Source organism: Leptonychotes weddellii, chromosome 14 (assembly GCF_054177405.1).
Source record: "Leptonychotes weddellii isolate Sample4059 chromosome 14, ASM5417740v2, whole genome shotgun sequence".
In the NCBI taxonomy this organism is placed as follows: domain Eukaryota; kingdom Metazoa; phylum Chordata; class Mammalia; order Carnivora; family Phocidae; genus Leptonychotes; species Leptonychotes weddellii.
The window spans coordinates 70,070,903-70,085,694 of NC_138382.1; the positions used below are offsets into that span (position 1 = coordinate 70,070,903).

A 14,792-nucleotide genomic window follows, 5' to 3' on the forward strand; every position below is an offset into this window, starting at 1 on the left:
CCAAACTATGTTTTATGAGTGAAGAAAACAACAGCCTAAGCTGAAGACACATCCCATCCTTGTAGTCAACACCTTGATCCTTCTTTGAAGGGATGTGGAGTGCTCATCTCCTCAGACAAGTCTTTAATTTCGGTGGTATATCCTCAATTCTGAAAGATCAGACTTTTACACCTTGAACTGAATTAAAGGTACCCCTCCCTTCACAGACTTGGTGACAAACACAGAGATGTTTGAAGCTGTACTTTTATCCTGTTTTAATGAGTTACGTGAGTGTTAAATTTAGTCTGGCTGCTGTGAATTCCAAGGGTTCCTCTTGCTTAAATCTGGCCAATATTAGCTCAGCAATGGGGCAAACATTCCACAAAAGGTGCAAGGATGACCCCAAAAATTAGGGTGGGGGAGGGCTTGTTTTTATACAGGTAAGCCCCACCTAATTTTACAAAGGATCTGAGGCAGCCTACACAAGCACCCAAAAGAAAGAAAAAAAAATCAGAGCCGAAGAATACGTAAATATATAAAATGTGTTTACTTGGGAAAAGAGTATCTGGATATGCAGATCCTATATGGTTTCTTTTTTTTTTTTAAAGATTTTATTTACTTATTTGAGACAGAGAGAATGAGATACAGAGACCATGAGAGGTCAGAGGGAGAAGCAGACTCCCTGCCGAGCAGGGAGCCCGATGCGGGACTCGATCCCGGGACTCCAGGATCATGACCTGAGCCGAAGGCAGTCGCTTAACCAACTGAGCCACCCAGGCGCCCCGATCCTATATGGTTTCTAAAACAAAGTCTCAAAATTAGCTCTGAGCTTCCTGGCTTCGAAAGCAAGAAGGGAAACATGCAAACTTTACATTGTCTGGGAGGACAAAAAGCAGCACTGGTTCCTCAGGAAAAAGAACTTTTCGTGACATTGACTATTTTGGCACGGCTTTACATCTTTCTTGCCGAACAGGGAGATGGGCTAGTAATTAACTAAAGCCCGCTGAGCATCCCATCCCTGTGGCCTGTAAGTTCTGCTTCCATACTGGGAAGCACAGCAGGGCAATTTTGTCCCTCTCCAGGCCATCTCATCCATGAGTGGTGTCACCCATACAAGGATGACCTGTGATAAAATTGGTGCTCAGGCCTCCTTCGCTCCAAAACCGTATGTCTCAACCCCCACCTGGATGGCCCATTAGCACCTCAAACTCAAATGGCCCAAACTCCCAATTATTAGCCCACCTGGACTGTACCCCACATCTGTTTCTTTCTTAAGCTGGCATTATCATAGCTCCCCATGGACCTATCACACTGCCCAAGTCCTCCTTGCTTTGCCAGTGAAAGGAATCAGGGTTGTCCCTGCTCACCATCCCACTGCCCGCCATGGTGGAGATTTAATTCTATGTCCCTTCCAGTTGCCTCCCTCCATCTACTCCAATTCTTCAAGATTTCTAAAATGCACATTGGATCATGCTACTCTCCTACCCAGGAACTTTGACTGCAGAGGCATTATGCTGGGTGGTTATTCGGTGAATGTTCACTTCTTCCACTAGACTATAAGCTTCATGTGGGCATGAATGGCACCTGTTTCATTCAGCACCGTACACCTAGCAGGGTGTGACACGTACACAGGGCCCTGTGTTGGAGAAGAGAGGAAAAGTCCTAGCTCCCTAGCTGGGCAAACAAACCCTTCCTAAGCTGAGCCCAGCTTTCTTTTCCAGGGTCCTTTTGTGTCCCTTTTCCTCTGCTCCCCCAGGTACCTTCTGCTCCAAAGGCATCTGCTGATCATATGCCATGTCCTTTCCCACTTGCTTCCCTGCTTTTTCCAGTTCTGTTCCTTGTACCTGGACTATCCTCGTTTTCCTTCTTTCTTTTTTTCTTTCTTTCAAGATTTTATGTATTTGAGAGAGAGAGAGCGCGCGCGTGAGCACACAAGCAGGGGGGAGGGGCAGATTGAGGGGGAGAGAGAGAATCTCAAGCAGAGCCCCTGCTGAGTGTAGAGCCCAATGCGGGACTTGATCCCAGGACCTCGAGATCATGACGTGAGCCAAAGGCAGACACTTAACCGACTGAGCCACCCAGGTGCCCCTAGACTATCCTCTTAAACACAGGCCTCTGTGTGGTAGTCACTCATTCTTGCTCAGGGCTCCCACTCTCCCTGGTGTACCCCTGGGTGCTGAGTAATCTTCACTGGTGTCCCCTGTGACCAGGAGCTCAAGAGGGCAGAGGCCCTGCCAGACTCCCCGCTACACTGCCCAGGGACAGTGCAGAGCCCACCGCCCAGTTAGAAGCTCAGGGATACTGGCTAAAGAACCACAGGATGAGCTTGACCCTGGTTCCTGCCACAGGAGCCCAGTGGTCTCGCTGTAGCTGAGATACCACTTGACTGGACAGTAAAGAGGTCTCCGAGCACGATGCCAGGTGAGTGACATTTGTGTCCAGGGAGTTTAGAGCTCCTTGGAGGAAATGCTCTTGGAGTTGTTAGCATTCACTCCTAGAGCTGTGGCCCAGCACTGCCAGGAAGTAGTCTGCTGAGGGACCAATAAATTCGAGAGAGCTTGCAACCAGATTTGTACGTAAGGGTAGCCTGAGGCAGGATTTAGCTGTAGGAGAGCAGAAAGAATCTCAGCTTTGGGGAAACATGGACATTTTGGGCCCGTTGTCTACTTACTGGAGGTGACATCCCCCTGGATCAGATGTCTGTGCCATAAAAACGGACAAGAGGACATGGGCACGGAATGAAAAGATGAAGGGAGAACGTGACAATGGGGGCTTTTTCTGCATAAAAGCTTCAAGAACAGCATCAGCAGTGTTGGTCAGACGTGGGAATGAAGACTACCATGGAATGTAGCACTACTGGAGTGGGGTGGGTGGCCAAGTGTCCACAGGAGAAAGGAGAGGAAAAGGCTAACCCGCCTGGGGCAGCGGGTCAGAGATCGTGAGAGGAAGTGGATACATTTCAGCAGAGTCTAATGGGGAGAATAGGAGTTAGGTAAGCAAATCCTATAGGTTCAGGGCAACTGTGTTATCCTAATCCTGGTGAAAAACAGGGACACTGCCACCCATTGTCATGTATGAAGGTCTGACTGGCCACAGGCTAGGAGGGCTCCTTCCCCTGAAGCCCCAGCCCAGAGCTTCTCTTGAGGCCTCAGTTCTGTTTGTCCTTGAACACCTGCAAGAGGACAGGTGAGTTCTTGCAGGTGGGAACCCTTCAGGTTCTCCTGGTAGATGGATACTCAAAGCACCAGTGCCTCAGAGAAGAACACTCCGGGGAGTAAGCAAGTCACTGTGAAGGCTCTTTCTGCCACAGGACCATCCATATCAAAGATGCTGAAGCATTTGCCCCAGCTACTCTGCTCCCCATCCTGTAGTCGAAATGGCCCACTCCACTCTCTGCAGCCGAGAGGAGCAAGGCAAAGTGTATCCCTAAACCCTCCTTTGTTAAGAACGGCTGATTTAGTTCTCCTGTTATGCTGATTAAATCTTTTGTCTTCTTAGGCGACACTCAGCAATGGGACTACTGGCTGACAGCTCCGTGAACGCAGGCAAGTCAGGCCGTGAGCATTCAAGCTTAGATCACATTAGTAGAGTTTTCCATCTATGACCCGGAGGACAGTTAAACACAGCTGCTTAACCCTATCAAGGATTTTGTTACAAACAGAGAAGTTTTACTCTCGGATTATCTTCTTGACATATGGAATCAATTGAAAATTCCAGTGCTAATGAATCCATCTTTGTTAACAGGTAAAGTTGGTGATTCCAAACGTTTTTGATACTTCCAGAAATAAATGGCTTTTATCCACAGCACTGTGGGTACTGGCATAAAAATAAAATCTCCTCTCAGAGTCTTCTGAGGGGACAACTTTGCTTGTTTTGCTGATCCATACTTATAGTACTAAACTCTTATTTTCCTTCACAAATTTACCAAAATTTTATGTGCACATTTATTCTGCGATTCTAAGAAAAAAAAAAAAAAGGCGTTCATTCTTTTTGGCCCTTGCTTCAAATTTTAAAAACAATAGTTTTGGAAGCTTCATCCATTCACACATTTTAAAAACACCTAGTATGTGCCAGGGCGCCTGGGTGGCTCAGTTGGTTAAGCGACTGCCTTCGGCTCAGGTCATGATCCTGAAGTCCCGGGATCGAGTCCCATGTCGGGCTCCCTGCTCGGTGGGGAGTCTGCTTCTCCCTCTGACCCTTTCCCCTCTCATGCTCTCTCTCACTCTCTCTCTCTCCAATAAATAAATAAAATCTTAAAAAAAAAAAAAACCAACAAAACAAAAACAAAAAAACACCTAGTATGTGCCAGACTCTGGGTCAGAGGAATACAAAGATGAATAAAATGCAGCTCCTATAAGTAATACGATTGAGGGTGGGAAGTAGACCAAGGTACAGATACAAGAATGGCAGCATGTTATGTTTACAGCAGCATTCCTCACAGGGGCCAAAAGATGGGCGCAATCCAAGCATCTACAGATGAATGGATAAACAAAATATACATACAATGAAATATTATTCAACTTTCAAAGGGAGAGAATTTCTGGCACATGCTACAACATGGATGAACCTTGAAGACATCATGTTAAGTGACAAGCCAGTAACAAAAGGACAAATGCTGCCTGATTCCACTTGTATCTAGAGGAGTCAACTTCTTAGGGACAGAAAGCAGAATGGTGGTTGCCAGGGGCTGGATGGGGAGGGAGGGGGAGTTGTTTAGTGGGTAGAGACTTTCCATCTTGCGAGATGAAAAAAGTTCTAGAAACGGGTGGTGGTGATGGTTGTATAACAATGTGAATGTACTTAACACCACTGAACTGTATGTGCACGTAAAAATGGCTACAGGGGTAAATTTGATGTTATATGTATTTTACTATAATTTAAAAAATTTTTTTAATTAAAAAAAATGACAGAATGTTTGTAACTGTGGAAGCTGGGCAATGGGTACGTGGGAGTTCATTTACTTTGTATAAATTTGAAATTTTCCATAATAGAAAGTCTAAAAGAAAAGCTCCTATTATCAAGGAATCCTGTCTGGTTCAGGGAACAAAAACCACAGTACAGTGTGAAAACTGGCACACCGGGGGGCTGGTTATTTTTATTTTTAAATGTTTTCTAGGGTAAAGTCACCTTTAAAAAAACCCTTAAAGTTAAAAAAAAAAAAAAATGGATTCAGTTAAGGTAACACAACATGGTGGAGAGAGAACATGTCTTGAAGTCAGAAAGACCTGGTCTTGAACTGTCACTCTGACCACACCAGCCGTGTGATCCCCGGTGACTTGTCATTCCTCACCTATGACACTTACTCAAGGCCAGTCCATCTCACAGTGTTGTTTGAGATTATGGCAAAGTACAGCAAGTAGATTTTTTTTACAAATAACCATTTTCTTGAGGGCCGAGATTGGGTTTTTCCAGGGCAGGCGACATAATTTGTGGGACACAGGGCAAAATGGACACGCGGGAAAAAGAAGTGCTGTTAAGTCTTTAAGTGCCATACTAAAATACAAAGCTTTTTCTCTCTTTCATGGTTTCTTTCTAGGCCCATAATGGTGCTTTTCAATTTTACTATTTAATGTCATTCTACATAAAGAAAAAATAAAAATTTAAATTATTAGCATGAATCTTATTGCTCAACTTTATACCGTGCAATGCCAGTTTTAAATGCTAACATATGTGGACTCGTATTTCGTAACTCACAAACTCATTTGTGTTTTGTTCTTATCAGACAGTGGAAATGCTGCACAAAACTCAACTGTTTTTATTTCAGTTCTTGATATACACACATTCTACTAACACTCTCTCCTTTGGCTTACTGATGAGAAAGGAAAAGGAACTGAAGTTCTCCATCTTTTCCTCCCCTTCTAGGTCATCATTTTCACGAGGAGTAGTAGTAGGCTAATACGAGCAAGGAGCGTAAACGAGAAATGTGATCATTTGCGGTTCTTAGAACAGCACTGCCTTCTGCCGGCACCGAAGCGAGCGCCAGTTCTAACAGAGAGTGGCCTGTTGGGGCTGTTGGTGCCCCACTGCCTCAGCTGTGGACCTTACAGCTTTACCTCCTAAGCGCTCTGAGTCTCGCTGAGCCCCCTGCACCGTGGGTCCACTGCAACTCTGTGCAAGGGGCACCGAGAAGTCCTATGGGGCTGGGATGGCAAGACTCGAGGGAGGACGTCGGTGCAGACCTCCTCTGCTCACGCACATGCCCCGCTGTCCCTTAAGACTACTTTTACACACAAGTTTCAAGGTGAAATGATTAGGAATTTCAAGATGGTGGCAGTGGAGTGTTGAAGCAAGCACAGGCCCTTCTGAGCCTGGCACCCGGTGACTACGCAGGTCTCACCCTTCCCCCGCCCCCTCTCCCTTTGCAGGGTAGTCAGTGCGGCTCTGGTGGTTGACTCTGCCATCTGACTCAGTAGCACAGAATAGCTTCAAGCAAGGTTGCGGGTCCAGGTAAGTGGGGTGTCTAAACTCCTGAGCAGGACACTCAAGGCCATTTGTGACCTTCCCCAGCCAAATTTTCTTGCTACGACAGCCTGTCTACCTCATCCGCACACTCATTTCCTGCTCCAGAGACTCTGGACTGTCCACAGCCAATCTCTCCCCGGATACGCTCCCCTCTGGCTTCTTTCTTCACATTACCTCCTTTGAGCACCTCACCTGACGCCTTCAGGTGACGAGAAGCCTGCAGTCCCACCTCGACGTCTCCACACCACCACCACCTGTGCCCAGCCAGCGCCCCTAGCCCACTACAGGAAGAGGCAGGTGGGGGAGTGCAGCCCAGAGCTGGGTTCCGGTCCCAGCTCTGCCCCACTGTGCAGATGACAGCACCTCTCAGATCCTCATTCTCCACCTGCCTCAGGGGACTGCAGGGGGTTACACTGGGGAAGGACTGCTGGTGTGGTCAGCAGTGCTCAACCCTCCACGCATCAGAATCACCAGGGGGGGGCTTTTCAAATCCCCAAAACTCCCCAGGACTCCAGTGTACCCAAGGCTGATAATCACTGGTGTAGGTACAAGAGACCAGCACAGCACCTAGACCAATCGACATTCATTTTTTTAAATTTAAGAATGAAGAGAGTTGGAAAATCTGGCCCCATTTATCACCAGCAGTCCCAACCTGGTTGCATTTTGTTTAAATACTTCCAAATTCCTAATAAAATACCCAAGTCACTGGCTAAAGTGCAGCGCAGCTAGGAACCCTGTTCTGAAGTCCGAAGGGGGCTTCTCTAGCCCCTGCCGAGTAGCTAATTCTGCCCCACGGGCCACGTGGAAGCCCCCTGCCCGGGGACCAGGGCACCATTCCCAGCTGCGACAGCTGCCAAGGAAGCAGGGCAAGCTCCCAGCCAACACAGAAAAGGCTCAGCACCGTGTCTGGCATGGAGAACGCAAATCCTCACTGGAGGCGGGGGGGGGAGCGGGGGCAGCGGGGTTAGATTACAGTAATTTCAGGTTAGCCACAGTGGGCCGGAGGTGAGAGAGAAGGGAACCAGTGACCAGTGTCAGCTGAGCGCTTGCTGTGGCCCAGCCTGACCCTTCCCCTCACTGAGTCCTCACCAGAGCTCAGAAACCTTCATAAGTGACTCCCAATTTGGCAGATGGGGAAGGGATGTCCGTGCAGGTCAAGTGTATCTGCCTAAGGTCCCAGAGCTGCAGGGTCCGAAAGACTCCCAGGTCCACACACATTCTCTCCTCACCAAGGCGGACCTGGGACGGGGGCGGGGGAGGGGTGCGCACGGCCACAGGTGGACGGCCCCGGCCGGGCTGGCCCGAGTCGGCTTTCTGAACCATTTGTGCAGTGGCCCAGGCACGCCGGGGGCAGCCTCCCAGCCTGGGCCCCCGTCGCCGTAACAAGCCCTAACCGAAGAATCAATGTGTCATCGGGAAGCCGGCTCACCGTTCGGATGATTTAAGTCAGGGGGAAGGTGGGTGTCCAACGAGAGCTACTGTGATAATTTGCAGGGGCCGGGGCTGCCGGGAAGACAGTATCTGCCCGTTGTGGCCAGCCGCTCCAGTATTGACAGAAGCCCCCACACACACTCGCTAGATTACAGTGAAGACATTCAAATCACAGGCACGGCGGCCCACGCCTGGCTCCTCTGTGCCAGCAGCCCCGTCCTTCTGCATTAACCGAGACAAACAGGGAGAAGTCAGGAAATTCTGATTAGCGCAGGAACGGCAGATGAGCGGGGAGGCCTGTGGAAGCTGAGGAGACACAATGAGGAGGGTCTCATGCATACCAGCTTAAGATTTTCCTCCCATAAGAAATGCAGATGCAAATTGCCTCTACCAGGAAAGCAGGTGCGGCGATAAAACCAGCTCCCGCTTACTGAGCACTGGCCCCATGCTAGGTGGTTTTACATGCATTCTCTCTCTTACTCTTCCCCGCCACCCTGTGAGGTAGGTGGTGTCATGATCTCCATTTTACAGATAAGGACACTGAGGCTCAGAAAGGCGAAGCCTGGTCCTGGGCTCATGCAACCCATGATGGTATTCGACCTGTCAGCTGCCCAGGGCTGCCCCAGCAGTTCACAGAGATGGATTAGAAGGCAGTGATGAGGAGCGGAGACTCGGGAGAAACAAGTGTGTTCTGGCTCCCACTATGTGCTTACAGAAGCCATCTCATTACTTGGAGCCTCCGTCAGCTTCCCAATACCAATAATACCTACCGTATGCTCTAACTGCCCAGTACCAGGATGTTGGCAGCTCCAAGCAACAGTGCCTGGCTGGAAGTGAGAGAAAGCTGGTGACCATCCCCATGCTGCAGGACAGTGACAGCTCCCCTCCCTAGTACGGAAACCAGACGGGACATGCCAAGATCTCAATGTCAAACTCCTGCTGGCTCCGCCATCTTGGCCACACCAAGGGTTTGCCTTCACCGAGAGCCAGATTCTGGGTTTAACACAATGACTGTTGCATCCCTAAGTCCCAAGAAAGGAGGTCCTAAACGGATTCAAGAAGAGGGTTTCAGTTTCCTGAGAGTGAGAGGAAGATAGTTTCAGGGAGCGTGCTGCAGAGAGGGTGGCTTGGAGGGCCTGGTGGGCCCTTGGGAGAGAAGTCAATGAGCCTGCAAGTGACCAGAAGGTAAGGGGGAGGGGTGCGCACGGCCACAGCTACGTTAGCTGTAGCCACAGGAATACAAGGGCTCATGGGTCAAAAAGGCTAAAGGACATGGAGATAAAACCGAAGAAGCACAAATCAGTCTGTAGGAAGGAAAAATCCCAATCCTCTGACTGAATTCAGCACTGCCTGCCAGCCTTGGTGACACGGCCCTCAGGGTGGTCCTCTGGAGCACTGTCCGCACACTGAGTCATCGGGTTCCCTCGCTGGCTCACTTGCTTATCATCACCCCTCTCCTGAACGTCACTCATTCAGGGTCCATCTCTGGTGCCTGGTGGGGGCTTGCGCCCACGAGGCCTCGGAAGCAAGCTTTATAGTCATGAACAGAAGGCAGCATTGTGAAGGGGAAAGAGCACGAGAAGAGTCAAAACACCCAACTCAGGCTTTGATTCCTTTTCCTTGTGTAGGCCACGGCTTCTTCATCTGTAAAATGGGAAGGTGCTACACTGGAAGATCTTCACGGTACTTTCTAATGCTAATGTGTTGTTTCTAGACATAGAAAGGGCCTTTCTCTATGAGGTCACCCACAGCGCCTCACAGAGAAATGGGTCACGATGCACAGCTCTTGGTGCAGAGCTGAGAACAGAGGATGCACTCGAGTGAGAATGATAGCTCTGTTACTTACTGCATCTGGAATGTGGTGTATGGCCTGGACCCCGAGTCCCATTTTCTCATTCATAAAATGGGGGAGTACTTCCTCACAGGGCTGCGTGGGATCAGCAAATGATTCATATAAAGTGCTTAGCTCAGGGCCTAACCTCTGGAAGGGCTAAACACTTACCAGTCTTCTGCCCCAAATAACGACAGTTCTCTGCCCAAAGCATGCTTTCAGTGATTTACTTCAAGCAGTCCTGTTTCAGAGCATGTGACATGCACTACCCGCCCTGGACACATCTGGGGTCACTCGAGTCAAGACCATGACTCAGAGCAAGGAGGAAAGGGACTACCACCAAAGTTGCCTTCTGCCATGAACCGGGCACAGCAGACACACGCTAACTGTGGTTGAGCGATGGACCTGCATAATAACCCTATTAGGAGAGGCTCTTTTATCCTCATCTTACAGAGAGAGGGGACGTGACTTGCCCAAGGCCCAGAGCTGGGAAGAGCCACAGCTGTACCTGAAGTCAATTCTGTCTGACCCCAAAGCCCAGGCACTCTCTTCCCACAACACCCCAAGGCACTCTGAGCATGCTCAGTTGCCCAAACACATTTTTTTTTTCCTCCGGGTTTCTGGGGATTTCAAGATACAGATGATTTCCCACAAAAACTGTCCTTTTCCACATACCACAGCCCCAGTCAAAGGAGTCCGGAGTCTCTAGGTGGGGATTATGTATCGCCTGGGGACTCAAAAGAGGCTCAGTGCAGCCCAGAGCTCCATGAATGGGGACGCAAATGGGCCTCTGTGAGCCTCAGTTTCCTCATCTGTAAATTGGGGATGTTACATACTTCATATTGAAGAGGTCTGAAATGATACAGGATTTGTCAAGGTGCCAATACTGAGTAGCATACAGAGGGGCTCAATGGAGGTTTAAAGTCCTCTAACAGCTCTTTCAGATACCCTTTGAGAGCTGGGTGTTGCATTTTGTGTGGGACCTTCTATACCTTTCACTCAACGAGAACCTGTGACTGGGGTGTTGGGAGAGCACTGCCAGGTGACTTTGTTGGGGTGGGTGGGGCCCAAGAAAGGCCGCAAGAGGGAAGAGGTGCTATAAAAACCGAGGCTGAGCAGGGACTCACTAGATGGAAAAGCAGAGGATGGCGTGAGCAGAGGAGCAGGGCTCTGACAAGGCCCCACTGACACTGTGAGGTGAGGAGCTGGTGTCCCTCGGGCCCCAGGGGCACGTCACGGGTGGGCTAAGTGAGATGCTGATGCTCTCCTTCTTTACTCGGGGGCATGTTCCCTGGGAGCCAGAACTCTGAGAAGCGGTGGACGCTGGGCCCTGGAACACACGATTGCTCAGCACGTGCTGGAGCTTGCTCCGGAGCAGCCCACCCAGCCCTGAGCGGAGCCTCCTGGGTCCAAGGAGCAGACTTCATCCACAGGAACAACTACCGAAAGGGCTTCATTTACTCAGCCTCACCCTTGGAAAACCCCCCCACCCACAGGCCAGGATCCTCCAACAGCCACCATATTACTCCCCTTCCCCAGCTCCCAGTGCCTGCAGATTCAAGTGGAGAGAGGAGTTGGAGAGAAGCCCTCCAAGGTGTGACCCTGAGCGTCTTGCCAACAACTCCCTGCTTCCCCATGACACGGAGCCAGTCACAGTTCTCCAGACTGGTCCGCAGGCTCCTGCTTTTGCAGGTGCTGTACCCTCTGCCAGCAGGTCCTCCCACTCCTGCTTTCTCAGGCTGCAGAAGCCCCCCCGTCAGCCTTCAAGGATTAACGTGGGGACAGCTGCCCTGGAAGGCTCCCCCATGCCTCCTTCCTGCCTTGGGTTGGGTTAGGTGTCCCTGCTCTGGTCCCACAGCTCCTATGCTCATCTCCACCATAGCACTTGCTGCCATTTCTGCACTGCCCAGCTGCCCTTGGGTTCCCTTGCTGGAGGGTGTGGGCAGCGTCTTATTTGTCTCTGCATCTCCAGTTCCTAGCACGGGACCTAGGTCAGCGCAGACACCCCCATGCTTGCTGAATGAATTATTCACTGCAGACAAGGCAACAGGAACATTTCTGAGAAAGAGGCCAACACGGTGGAGAGCGAGACAGACAGACTAAGGATGTGAAGAGGAGGGTGAGCGGGAGGGAGGAAGGAGAACGGGAGAAGGTGGTATGTGTGCTAGGAGGGGCCGAGGAGGGAGGCGGGAGGCGGGAGGCCGGGAACGCCGTCTAATTAGACCACATGTACAGAGCAGCATCCGGCTCAAAGCGCAGCAGTTTACACCGCTCCTGGAGTTGTCGTGGAGACAACCACATGACCAGCCTGGAGCCGAGACTCGGGGGCAGCAATCCAGATGCACTCCTAACATATTCTGACAGAGAGCAGATGGGCAGCTATTTGTAGGGCCAAAAAATGCCAACTCTGCTCCCCTCCAGACCTGCGTGCCCTCACTGATCATTTTCATCTTGTAAAGTCATTCTTATCTGCCCTGGAACCACCAGTTCCACCCATGTAGGAATCAGTGTGAAAGCTGCTATTTTTGTAACTCCCTGACTATCACAACTTCCAGCCTGCTCCTATGGGTGAGGAAATGTCACCACCTTTAATGAAGGGGTCCTTGCCCAAGGACTGCTGCAGCCCTCCCCCCCCCAAAAACAATCTCTTTCTCGGTGGATAGTGTTTAAATTCCTCACTTTTGGGCCTTACTGAACAGACCCCGGCCTGGGAGCAGCGCTGTGTGCGTGTAGGGAAAATACGGGCTCTGAGGCTGAGCACCTGCCGGCCAGGTACTCACCTCGGGCATGTACTTGGTCCCTCCGAACTCAGTTTACTTCTCTGTAAAATGGGCTTTGTAACACCTACTTTCACAAGATCATTATAGGGATTAAATTAAATTATTAGAGAAGATCCCTGAAAATGATAAAACTCTACATAAATTTTTTTTACTGGGGTAAGGGTTCTTTAGAAACCTCAAAAGTTTTAAGTAGAAAGACTTAGCAGAATAGAAGGAAAATGACCGAATCTTAGGCTCTGTAGGAAACTATACTTTTTTTACCCACAAATATGGCAAATGTCTCTCATTGAGGCCTTTGGTGAGGTGGGCAAACATCTAGTGTTGGAGAATCAAGCTGGGTTTCAATTCTGGCTCTGACGCTTGCTTAGCACTGTGATCTTGAGCGAGCCTCAGTTTCTTCATCTGTAAAATGGGAATAATCGTTCTTATCTCCTGTGAACTAATTCCACTTGTGAGAATTAATTGGGGCAATATATGCCAACTGCCTAGCACATAGTAGGCACTCAATAGACATCGTTCCACTTCCCTTCTCCCTAGTGATTTAACGGAATCAGGTAAGACAGGTTGAGGAAGTACAGAACAGCGTGGGTTCAGTCAGAGTATGCTGGGATCCCACCTATTGGCTGTGTGGCCTGGGGGGAAGCACTCATCTTTTCTGAGCATCCGTGTCCTCTTCCAGAAGAGGACAGGAATACCACCTACCTTGTCATGTTGTTGTGTGGTTTAAAGGGAACAATGAACATAAAGCCGTGAGCATCCAATAAATGGTTGTTACTAGCATCCTCCTCACCCTTACTGGAGAAATCCTCAACCCTTTTGGGAAAAATCATGACGTTTATGTGGGTCCAGCCCGGGGCACAGAGGCCACGCTGTCTTAAGAGAAATGAATTTCATTTTTGATGTTGGGGAAGTAAAGCAAAGGGAGGACCCCGAGCAGAGGTGTGGGCGGCTCCAGGTGCACATCAAGACAGCTGTCTGCCCAGACCCCCCTGGCCTGCTACCTGCGTGGCATGCAGCAGGCTTGTCCAGGTGCAGGGAGGCTTATGTATAAAGCACGCAGGGCTTCCTGCTGCCGCATGCTTGCCTGCCATCACAGGTGTGGGGAAGGCCCAGCTAAAAATACTGCTAACGTGGGTTTAATGTCGCCCAGCAGAGACTAATGATTGTTTTAAGTAAATATTAATTATAAGAGTCACCCGGATAGAGCGCTGGAGTGGTGTAAATATTCCCACATCTACATATGTAGACGAAGAGACCATTTGGGGAGACAACTTCTTACACACCTCCTCCAGGGAGTTATTTCCTGGCTGTGGACTCTAAATATTTGGGGGATTCCTGGTTCAACTATCTGGGCAGTGCCTTGATACGCATGATAGAGGGACTACCTTATTTGAGAGATGAACTTCTCCAGACCAAATAGCTGATTCAGTTTTGCTGGACCCTTTACACGAGAACTCGTCACCAAAGTATGGAGAGCCCAGATTTGGTTCAAGACCCAGCATACTGGCTGTCTGATCTTGGGCAAGTGTCTGCCTGAGAGCCCAGATGTGGGGTCAGCAGTCTGAGATGCTGTTCTGGGTCTAGCGCTGGCTACCCATGTTCCCTTGGGCATGCTCCCTCCCTCCTCGAGTCTCAGCATCAGCACCTATGTGGGAAGCCAACTTTGATCAGTGGTTCCTACACCTGGTGTCCCAAGGAGACTCACCTTGGGAGGTTTTTAATGCAGATTCCTGGGCCATGGCTCAGACCTTTGCACAGCTGCTTAGATGATTCTAATGCCTTTGGGAACCTGGGGTGGGGTGGGGTTGGGACAGGGTTGGTGGGGGCGGTAGAATAGTAGTAACAAGAGTAACAAGCCCATGTGCTTTCCCTGTGCCAAGTACCTAAGGGTCTTACATACATCCACTCACTTAATCCTCACAACAACCCCATGAAATAGATACTGCTGCTGTCCCACGTTACAAATGAGAAACTGAGGCACAGAACTAGTAAGGCAACTTCCCTGGGTTCACACAGGCAGGATTTGACCCAGGTGGTCTGGCTCAGGTCTGAATGACTGTGGCACCAAGAGGGCAGTGGCTCTGCTTCTCTTTTTCATCACCCTATCCCCATGCCCAGGGCAGAAGCTTCTGGAGTAGGTGATGGACACATTCATTAAACACTTAGGCACTTTTACATAGGCTGTACCACACACTATCCTAAGGAAGCTGGGATCCATTTTCAGATGGACTTGAGGGCTGGACAGTACACTGAGCCATTTCAGGCCATTTTCCAGTGAGGTGAGACTGGGGTTTGAGGCCATGCCTGGT

General features: G+C 49.8%; 1 protein-coding gene across 12 annotated transcripts in view; it reads right to left on the reverse strand.

Moving 5' to 3' along the window:
* The window catches only part of DENND1A (DENN domain containing 1A), a 489,873-nt gene that overhangs the window by 65,515 nt on the left and 409,566 nt on the right, over positions 1-14,792 (reverse strand). The window lies entirely within an intron of this gene.